The sequence below is a fragment of the Mustela nigripes genome, chromosome 5 (assembly GCF_022355385.1).
Source record: "Mustela nigripes isolate SB6536 chromosome 5, MUSNIG.SB6536, whole genome shotgun sequence".
Lineage (NCBI taxonomy): Eukaryota > Metazoa > Chordata > Mammalia > Carnivora > Mustelidae > Mustela > Mustela nigripes.
The window spans coordinates 121,182,856-121,193,758 of record NC_081561.1 but is presented as its reverse complement, the minus strand read 5'-3'; the positions used below and the strand labels follow the sequence as shown (position 1 = coordinate 121,193,758).

Sequence of the window (10,903 nt, the reverse complement as noted above, 5' to 3'; positions counted from 1 at the left end):
CAAAAAATTTGTAATTGCAGGTAACTCTGCAAATTACGAAACAATATCAGAGGAAAGTTTACAAAAACTGCTGAACGAAAATTCTCTAGTAAAATGTGTATCTCCCTAAGAATGTACTTGGTATGTCTGGATATGACACCATCAGATGTGCAATTTGAAATATCACTCCAGAGACATTTTACTGGCTCAGTCGGTTAATCCTATGACTTTTGATATCAGCTCAGGTCATGATCTCAGGGTCCTGAGATGGAGTCCAGTGTTGGAAACTCTGCTCAGTGGAGAATCTTCCTGAGATTCTCTCCTTTGCTCCCTGCACCTATCCTGACTCATTCTCTGTCAAATAAATAAATAAATCTTTAAAAAAAAAAAAGAGAGAGAGAGAGAGAGAGAAATATCACTTTGACTTTAATGTGGAAAACAGGTAGAAAGGATGTTTAGGACCAGATAGTTGTAAAAAAAAAACCAGACAGTAGGCTAAATTCAGTATTCTATCCAACAAACAATTACAGTCTGGACTAGGACAGTGGAAATGAAGATAAAAGGACATTGCCAAAATATATTTGTAAGAAACCTCACTCATGCATATCCTAGTGACCCTGAGAACTTGAGAAAGTATTTTTATTATTTAGAGAAAATAAAAATTTTAACAAGAAAATTAAATTAACTTTATCCAGTTGGGGGGGGAGCTCTTTGAATACACTAGTTATAGTCTCTAAATATCACTTAGCCTCAACTCTATCATTAGAATTAATTTAAGTTATATTAAGATCCTACATTATTCATACTACATGGCTAAGAAAATGTAATGAAAGCCATGTTATTGGATATATGATCCTAACAAATACCAAAACCAAACACATTTATTTCAGTTACCAACTTAGTATCAACACCATCTGCTTTCAGGATCTACAATTCCCCATACCGCTTTTTGGTATGATTCCTGGATAGAGTCTGCTAATGAGGAACTATTAGTATATATGTAAGGTGGAAGGAAAGGAGAGATCATTGTTCTCCAGAGGCGACTGGAGGCTTAGAGGATGTTCGAAGTGGCTCTGAGCAGGCTTCTGTGAAGCATTTGCTTTGGTGCTGTAGCTGCTGGGGGCTCTCAGGAACTCCCTCCGAATCACTGGTCTGCCAGTAATGGGGGAGGAGGAGCTCCCAGTAGATTTTTGATATTTATTTTTTATTTTTTTTAACTTTTTATTTTTTATACACATATATTTTTATCCCCAGGGGTACAGGTCTGTGAATCACCAGGTTTACACACTTCACAGCACTCACCAAAGCACATACCCTCCCCAATGTCCATAATCCCACCCCCTTCTCCCAAACCCCCTCCCCCCAGCAACCCTCAGTTTGTTTTGTGAGATTAAGAGTCACTTATGGTTTGTCTCCCTCCCAATCCCATCTTGTTTCATTTACTCTTCTCCTACCCATTTAGATTTTTGATATTTAAAATAGCTGCTGTGGAAGACCTCTTGTGACCACCTGATTTGTTGCTTCAGGAAGAATCCTTTAATGATAGCTTCTGCCTTCCTTGATCTGTACTCCATCCAACCCATGTAATGGGTGAGTTAAATTTCTAATCCCCTATATGCAACCCTTATGCTTGAAATGCAAATAATGCTTTCTGCTCCTTCTGGTGGGATCCCAGTTCGAGATCTACTTCCAGACATTTGTAAGACTACTTCAGGTGCATTCTGAATTTCCCCACACCTCTATATACTTCTTTATTTATCTATATATTTATTAGACTCACAATTTTTAAACACAGAGATCTTTACCTTTGGACCTCGGTCCCTGGAAATGCTGGGCCTGTGCCTGGCACCAGTGAATGCTCATTTAGTCACTATTGAATGATTATTGAAATGTTTATAGCATTAAGTGAATTTATTTTTAACCAGGGATCAACTATTATGCTTTATATTTTGAAAATAATAAAAAGGGCGTTACGACAGTATCCACATGGACTGGGGAAGTATAGAGATATGTTTTATATAAAATTTTATATTATCCTGCCCTCTGTATAGTAAAAGAATCTCTGTAACCAATATTGGAGAATTAATGGTGTGCAGCCATAGTTTTATTATTTTTAACAAGTCTAAAGTTTGAGTAACCCATAATAGTTTTTGATAACTTAAAAAAGCAAGAAACTTATCTCATTCACTTAAAAGAGGCATGTGAAATGAATTTCATGAAGAAAAATTACCCAAGGGATAGTCTGAATTTTGCAGTATAAAAGACTTACCCATTCTCTTTTTATTAGCTTTGTAGACATAACTGCAAAATTAACAAACCATGAAATTCAACACCACACCAAACAGTAACAGATGCCTGACTTTGCAGTTGCTAGAGCAAAACTCCACGAATATATTTCAAGAATTGGAAGAGAGATCGTTTTGCCTCCTTTGAACATTCAGACATTTTCATGCTTTTTGCATACCCACTTAGAAAAGATTCTTATTAAATGTACACTCTAAATCATTGGTGAGATGCAGGAAACACTTCAAAACTCACTGAAGCATTGCCATCATGTGTCACACTTGCAAATATAAGTTGTAGACAACAGTGATAATCACAGATATTTTATAGAATAAAAATTAAATGCTACATCTTTGTATGTGTTATTGCAGACCTAGTCACATCTCTTACAGATGAGATATTAAAATTACAAACTAAATTTTATCTCTAGTTAAAGTAATGTGGTAATTATTAGTGGATTTTTTTCCTTCATACATCCATAGGACTACCAATATTAATTTTGCTGAGAATTTGGTTACTGTACAGGCTTAAGTTATTTAAAAAATACTTAAACTTTGTGTAAAATTACTTTGAAATTATTAAGATGAAATTTAGTCAATTTATAAATCAATTACTGCCTTTTAAAAATAAAATCATATGCCCCTTAAGAAGTAATAATATAATAAAATAAATTAAAATAAAATCCTACTTTGATACTGATATTCAATTGTTAGGATTTTATCCTAAGGACAGAATCAGAGCTATATAAGAAGATTTATATACAAATATGGTAAGTCACATATTGATGATATTCCTAATAGTGAAAAATTGGAAATAAGCCAAATGGTTAAATACAATTACCCATACAAAGCACCATGTGTCCATATGTGTATTTTAGAAGAGTCTATTTAATCACACAGAGAAAATATTTACATTGTGTTTTTGTAACTTTATTAAATACTGAGTTTATTTCACAAGTAAATTTATATGTCCCCACCATTTCCATTTGTCTGACCACCACTACTACTATGTCCTATCATAACATTCCATACATACTTAAAACCAAAAAAAGAGTGGAAGAGTTCCATTTTTACAACTAAACAGGCATTTTGTACAACACACTCTTGGCAATAGAACCTGAACAACACTTATCAGACATGGTAGGAAAAGTTCTCACTCTGCATTTTAAAAAGAACAGCCAGATATCAACTGTTACAGATATGAAGACAAAATTTTAATAAACTGTTAAAACTATTTTCTTAAAGAGACTTCTTCCACTGCCAGAGATCTTGAAAAGGCTCTTGGTCAGTCATCTGGAAGCAATTCTTCAAATAATTGAAGGAATTGGCTTCCACTTTCGGAAGAAAACCACCTTTTTCTACACTAACTTGTATTTTTGCTTCAATGTCTTCTATAGAACTCTGTCCTTTCAGTGTTTTGGGAGTCTTTTCCTGTTTTTTGAAGGATTCATGACCTTTCGATCTTGGTGTTGATGGTTTTGAGTCTTTTCCATTCTAGTTTGATTTTCGTGCATTTTTGGCTGGAGGATCTCATATAGATATCTTTACTGAAGACTTTCCTTCAACTTCCTTATCATCAAAATCATCATCATCTTCTTCTTCATATCATCTTCATCAGCAGCAAGTTTTACTTTCTATCTGTGGAACCTCGCTACCACTTCCAGGGGCAGAAAGCTTTCCAGATAAACTAAGGAGTTTCACATCCTCTTCTGCTTCATCTACTGACTCCGTATCTTCTTCCACAGCTACTAAGTGCAGTCCACTAATATGCAGGGGCCCTGAACCACCTTTCAACCTAAGATCACAGGTGGAATTATTTCAAAGCCTCTAACGAAAGCTATTCAGACATGTTCAGACATTTTCAAAGTTGCTAGTGTGACTCTAATTGGACTCCCTTCCTAATTCATTGCCTCTGACTCAACAGCGTGCAATTCACCCTTTGCACCATCTGCCAGACTGACCCATCTTAAAGGTGTTCATTTTCATCATTATCCACCTTAAAGTGATCATCTCTGTCAGCCCTTAGTTCCCAACAGAAAAGATAGTTCTAGGGCCTCAGGGGGTTCATGTCCATGTCCATCAAATCTTCCATGGGGTGGTGGCACACTTAGTGATATAGAAGTTGGACAGAGATAAATGACTGTTCTAGAGAACTGCAGTGCTGGATGGAATCACACTATGAAAATGTTTATTGTAATGAGTAATTAAATTACAATAACAATTTTTTTAAAGGTTATGAAATATTACCTCCCATTCAAGTGCACAGTGAGAATACACAAGTACACAAACGAAATCTGTGACTGATATATGTAAAGCAAAATATTAATAGTGTTTATATCTGAGAGGAGGACATAGGTAGGTCTTATCTCCCTCTCTGCACATTTCTATCTTTTAAAATGTTTTTTTTTTTTTTTGAGATTTTATGTATTTATTTGAAAGAGAGAGAATGCAAGAGAGTGAGCATGAGGCAGGGAAGGGGCATAGGGAAAGGGAGAAGCAGACTCCCTTTTGAGCAGGGGGACAATACAAGGCTCAATTCCGGGAGCCTGGAATCATGACCTGAGCCAAAGGCAGATGCTTAACAGACTGAACCAACCCAGGTGCCCTATCTTTTAGAATTTTCTACTATAAACATTAGCAAAAATACAAGTAATTGCTGTTGCTTTAAAAACTGAATAACAGAACATAGTTTGACCTGTCAACAGCTTGTACAATAATCAAATTATTTACATAATATGAATTTAGTATTATATGAACTTTGTAAATGACATTATGAGACCAGCAGATCTGTAAAGTCTTGAATTAGAAATTAAGAGATTGCACAACTTTTCACATAATGATCAGGTACGAAGTTTCAGAATATTAAAATATACTCAATCAAATTCAATACTAATCATGGGAATATTAATTTTTTATAACATTATAAAGGTAAGAATTCAGTGGTTATTTAAAAAAAAAAGAAAAAAGAAAAAACAGGTATATCCCATGTTATGTACCATGGTGAAAAGCAGACATTTTTAGCTTAAAAATATTTTCAGGTATTCAAATTATTATCAAAGAGTTTCAAGTACAGAAGAACTCATAACAAGTATAAATACCCATGTATGAAAGGAAGGGCCTATTTTGTGACACCTCAGAGAAAAATACTTGAGCTGAGAAAAAAAATGAATAGAATAGATATAGGATAAAATAGCATTTTGAACACACAATATCTTTGGCTAAGATGCAAAATTAGAATGGTGAGCATTTAAAAAAATTGTAAAATCCCCACATTGGAATGAAGATGACATTCACAGAGTAATACAATATATTCCTGGAAAGGTAGCTGGGCCCTGTTCAAGCAGTGTCTTCTACCATCTGAAACAGGTTGTCTTTTGTTCTGGGAACAATGAGAAGCCATGGCCTAGTTTTTAATAGAGAAATTCCAGTATCATATTTTTTTGAAGTTTATTCTCTCTGCATTGTAGAGACTGGATTGTAGGAGGAAAGATGTTGCTAGCAAATGGATGTTTGAAGATTACCAATATATTGTGAATGATGGAGACCTGGACATGCTTGTGCCGATAGAGAGGGACCCTATTAAGCAGATTTGTGAGATTTGGGGCTGGTGGAGTAGAAGAAATCACGCGTGACTCACAAGTTTCAAGCTTGAGCAACTGGGTAAATGATGGTGCCATTTATTTAGACTGAACACTGGAAGTGGGGGATATTTAGAACAAGGTGATCGCTCAAGTTTGACTTGTTTAATTTGAGGTATCTTTGTGAAATGCTGATGGAGATTTTGAGTAGATGGTTTGATATTTATGGATGGAGCTCAGAAAAAAAAGTCTAGATATCAAATGTGTGAGTTTTACTGGAGATAGTTGGGCAAATTCCATTTTGTGGCCATGGGCATCTATCTCTCATCACTTGCTATTTAAGTAATGACTTTTAATTTCTTATCCTTGAGGAAAATATAGGATTAATAAATTATACATATTAATTAAAATACACAAATAATTGTGTAACAAGGAAAACAATAATAATAATATCAAAATTCTGGTTAAAAATGTGTGTGTGTGTGTGTGTGTGTGTGTGTAGTAGGATAGTAGAGTAGGATATTCCACTTAATCTTGCAAAGGAGATAGTCAATTTGTGATAGGATGTCACTAATAAATCCACTCCAAAAGTTAATGGAAGTATGTGATGCCTAGGATCTGCCATTTCTGTCTCAGGAATTATGATAAGAATGTATCAAAAAACTTACCAATTTGAAACAAGCTCCCAGCCTTACCTTGAGAGATTGTCTACTAAATGTAGATAAATCCCTCTTTGTCTACCTATTTATTAAAGTTAGCTCTGATAATTTGGTTGCAATGAATACTTGGAAAATCTCTCCTATGATAGAGGGCTAAAAGCAGTGCTAATAACATCTAACTAGCATTTACATGAAGACGAAACAAGTCGTCTGTTTAATAAAACACTACAAACAGAAACCCCATCTCTTGGAATCTTGAAGCATCCTTTACATTATGTATAAAACAAACAAGTCAGATTCTATGTCTTTATTGAGTTCTTTACTATTTCCGAGAAATCCTTATGAGTTCCACCTGTATTACCGGAGGCGCTAAACACATTAGAATATTTTTCTATGAATTGTAAGTTGGAAAAATTATTAATTTATTGGAAGTACACATTTTATTGCTCAAAAACTACATATACATGGCTCCACTATTTCCTAGCTTTAAATATAATCAATTTTACTACCTGTGTCATTGGCATGCTTTTTCTTGCCCTGATAGCTTTTATTTTGTCTCAATATTTCAAAGCTTTGTAACCTCACTGAAATATGCCTACCTATTGCTGATTTTCCGTGTAGTTTTTTTCCTGGAACTTTTTTTTTTTTTTTTGGACACATTTCTTTCTCTTATTATCACCTATAAGTAAAAGAAAAGAAAAGTAAATCTCTCCTTTGTTTTGGTTTTGATTCTATCAATTGATCATCTTTCTCTTCTTTACTTGAGTTACATGAGTTGTTATGGTATTGCCTTTGTCATAACCATCACTATACCTTAATTTTCTCATCTACCTGATTTTCCTCTCCATAGTCTACATGTTTGTTTCAGGCACTTTCTTCGTGTCATTGATCCACTATTAAATTTTCTTCTATTCTTCCTGGTTTTCTTTTCAGTTTTCTTTATTTATTTCTAAATCCTGTAATAGTTTTGCTTCAGTTTAATTAATCCTCAACTTGGATCTTACTCATCTATGTCACATTTCATAGCCCTTAAATAATCTTATATTTGTTATCTTTGTAACCATTAATGTTACTAAGATAATATAAAATATGTACTGTTACTTGTTTCTGTCCATTAAAAATGTTATCTGTCTCATATAGTTTATAGTACTTTTTACTTTTTAATATTTTGTACTGTTTCTGTGCAATTGCTACTTTTTTCTGTTTGTTTTTTTTTAAGCAGAGACTTTCCACTTGTTTTTAATTTAATTCATTTTTTTTTCTCACCAAATATATCTTTGTTGTATTCTCTTTCCTTGTGTTTACTACCATAACAAGTTGTTATTTGTACAATTACTTCAAAGCACCAGTTTGAAAACTGGGCTAATAGTCTTTATTATGTGTTTTTTTCTTTCCTTTCTTTCTCTTTTCAAGATTTTGACAGAGCAAGCAAGCAAGCAAGCATGAGCAGGGGTGGGGGAAGATTTACAATAGTTTTAAAAGAAAAGGGTAGCTGGGCAGAGGATAGGGAGACGCAGACTTTCCATTGGGCAAGGAGCCCAATGTGGGGCTTGATCTATATGCCTATTTTAGTCTTCTCTCAGCTGTCAGAATCCCCTGGAAAGGATACTGTGTTTTGGAATACACATTAATAGTGAATGGAACAAAAAGCTTTTACTTCTGCCGGAGACAACCAGTTCATTCCTCTAATCCACCTATCTCCTAGCTAAAAAGCTACTTTTCTCATTCTCTTTGCAGCTAGAATGACAGGAAATGGACAAAACCTAGGTACACTTTTTTTTTTGTTTTTACTGTTACTTTTTTTTCTTTACTTTATTGTAATTTCTATTATGCAAAAGCAGAAGCTTGTCCGAAGTCACTCAATTGGTGGAGACTATGGCTTATTTGAGGAAGTAAAAGTCCATTATGGATAGAAAGCAGAGAAAAAGACAGCATGGGTGAAATGGAAATGTTGAAGTTGAAGGAATACACAGTAGCCAGTCTACATAGTCTATGTATTAAATATATACAAGGGTTTCAGCAGCTAAATGTTATGATGCCATGATTAGATCAGTATTTTTAAAAGCTATATCTTGTTACAGTATGGATAATGGATTAAAAGTGTTGTTTGGTGAACAAAGCAGTCAAGCCCAGGATGATAATCACTTTTATTTGATTGGTATAATGAAAATTGATAGAAGCACATGGATTTATGATTGATTTAGTTGTCAAGATGATGGAACCTAGAGAAGCTTAATTAGGAGGTATAAATTTGAGAAATACTGACATTCATAAGTAATTAAGACTATAGGTATGGGCTCCTTCAGAAATCTAATATTGATTGAAGGAATCTAGGAACTTAGATCTGAGCCTTGCTAATTCCCACTATGCGAAGAGATGACAAAGAAAAATAGTGTGTGGGGGGTGGGTAGGTAAGACTGCAAAAATTTTGTTAGGAATCTGGACAATGTCAACTATTTCCTTTGAAATACATGTGTCCCTTAGGCAAGACCTTTGTTATGCAGTAGTTTTACAAGAAGGCATTAGTCTGAAGTGGTTAAGAACATGAGTTCCAGCATCAGATAACTAGGCTATTTTTAGATGTTGGCCCTACTAACTGCACCTTCTACAATTTATAAAGCTCTCTATGTCTCCATTCCTCTTAAGTAAAATAATTGTTTTTGTGACATAGAGTTTCGAGAGAGTTAAAATATAAACCTTACATATAGTAATGTTGACAAAAGACAGTAGTTACAATGTCTGCCATAACTGAATTCTAGAATTATGTTACCAATCTCACACTTTCTGTCAGGAAAGAGCTTAACTACACAGTTATGAAGACAAAGATTATATTTGTGAAATAAGTCTAATATTACAGAAAAAAACCTACATATTCAAAGATTATGCTAATCCATTTATTTTTATTATTTTTTAAGATTGTAATTTTAAATAACCTCTACACCCAACACAAGGCTTGAAACTGCAACCCTGAGATCAAGAGTCACATGTTCTACCAACTGAGCCAGCTAGGTGCCCCCATATCAATCCATTTAAAGGAAAGTAGAGGTCTATAGGAATTAGAAAAGTCTGCATGAAGTTTATTCATTCAAATAGCTTTAAAAGGAATGCTATGTTTGGAGTATTAAAAGGAACGAATATTCCTGAATAACAAAACAGCCCCAGGCTAAAAAGAAACCATTCAGATTCTCCATGATTCAGTGAGTTAGCAATTTGGATTGAGTTCAACTGGATGGTTCTTTGCCGGTATCACCTAGTCACTTGTGTGGCTGCAGACATATGGAAGTTGCAGTTGGGTTGTCTCAAATGTCCCCAGTCATATGTTAATGCTTGGGGCTTCCTGTCAGACGGTTGATATAGGAAAGTTTATCTGGGTTGATTTGTCTCCCCTTCACTCAGTTTCTCACCCTCTAATACACTAGACCAGGCATCTGCACAGCTAGTGCTTGGGGCAGCATTCTAAGAAAAAGAAAATAGAATCTGTAAGACTTTTAAAGACCTAGGTTTGGTATTCCCACAAATTTGCTTCCTCTGAATTTCATTGGTCAAAGAAATGGGTTCTATGTTTCTTGAAGGGAAAAAATAACAAAACTCATTGAAGAAATAAATACATCCATATACAGATGGGAGGAAAGTGTATCCAACAGATATTGCAGATGACAGATAAGGGGAACATACATGACAATAATATGAACCACCACATGTTGAAATGTTAAGCCAGGCTGGTCTGCTTAAAATGGAAATTTTTGTGTGAAGTCTGGAGCTATATAAAGTATTAACTCATGGAGTTTCTAGAAAAACACTACCTGATAGGATTATATTCTAAGCTACAATAGTGAGCCAAATATAAAATTTCAAATCATTAAACAAAGTAAAAAGGTGAAAAATATTTTCTTGACCCTATGTTAACATTCATATATTATTATGAATGGGTAATCAATGCCTTTAAAGTCTTAGAGACATTTTGCTTTCTTTTTCTGTACTGAGTATTTTAAATAGGGTATGATTTTAGGACATTTCAACTCAGGCAACACATCTTTCACAATGACATGGATGGAACTAGAGGGTATTATGCTGAGTGAAATAAGTCAGTCAGAGAAAGACAATTATCATCTGATCTCACTCATATGTAGAATTTAAGAGACAAAACAGAGGATTGTGGAGGAAGGGAGGGAAGAAAAAAGACAAAGTCAGAGAGGGAGACAAACCATAAGAGACTCTCAATCATAGGAAACAAACTGAGGGTTACTGCAGGGGGTGGTGGGTAGGGGGAAAAGTAATTGGGTAATAGACATTAAGGAGGGCACGTGATGTAATGAGCACTGGGTGTTATATACAACTGATGAATCACTGAACTCTACCTGTGAAACTAATAGTATGCTACATGTAAAGTAATTGAATTTAAGAA

General features: G+C 34.5%; 1 pseudogene; it reads right to left on the bottom strand.

The window, feature by feature from the left end:
- Positions 1-3,500: 3,500 nt before the first annotated feature.
- LOC132017471 (nucleophosmin-like) lies at positions 3,501-4,353 on the bottom strand (annotated as a pseudogene).
- Between the last annotated feature and the right edge of the window lie 6,550 nt (positions 4,354-10,903).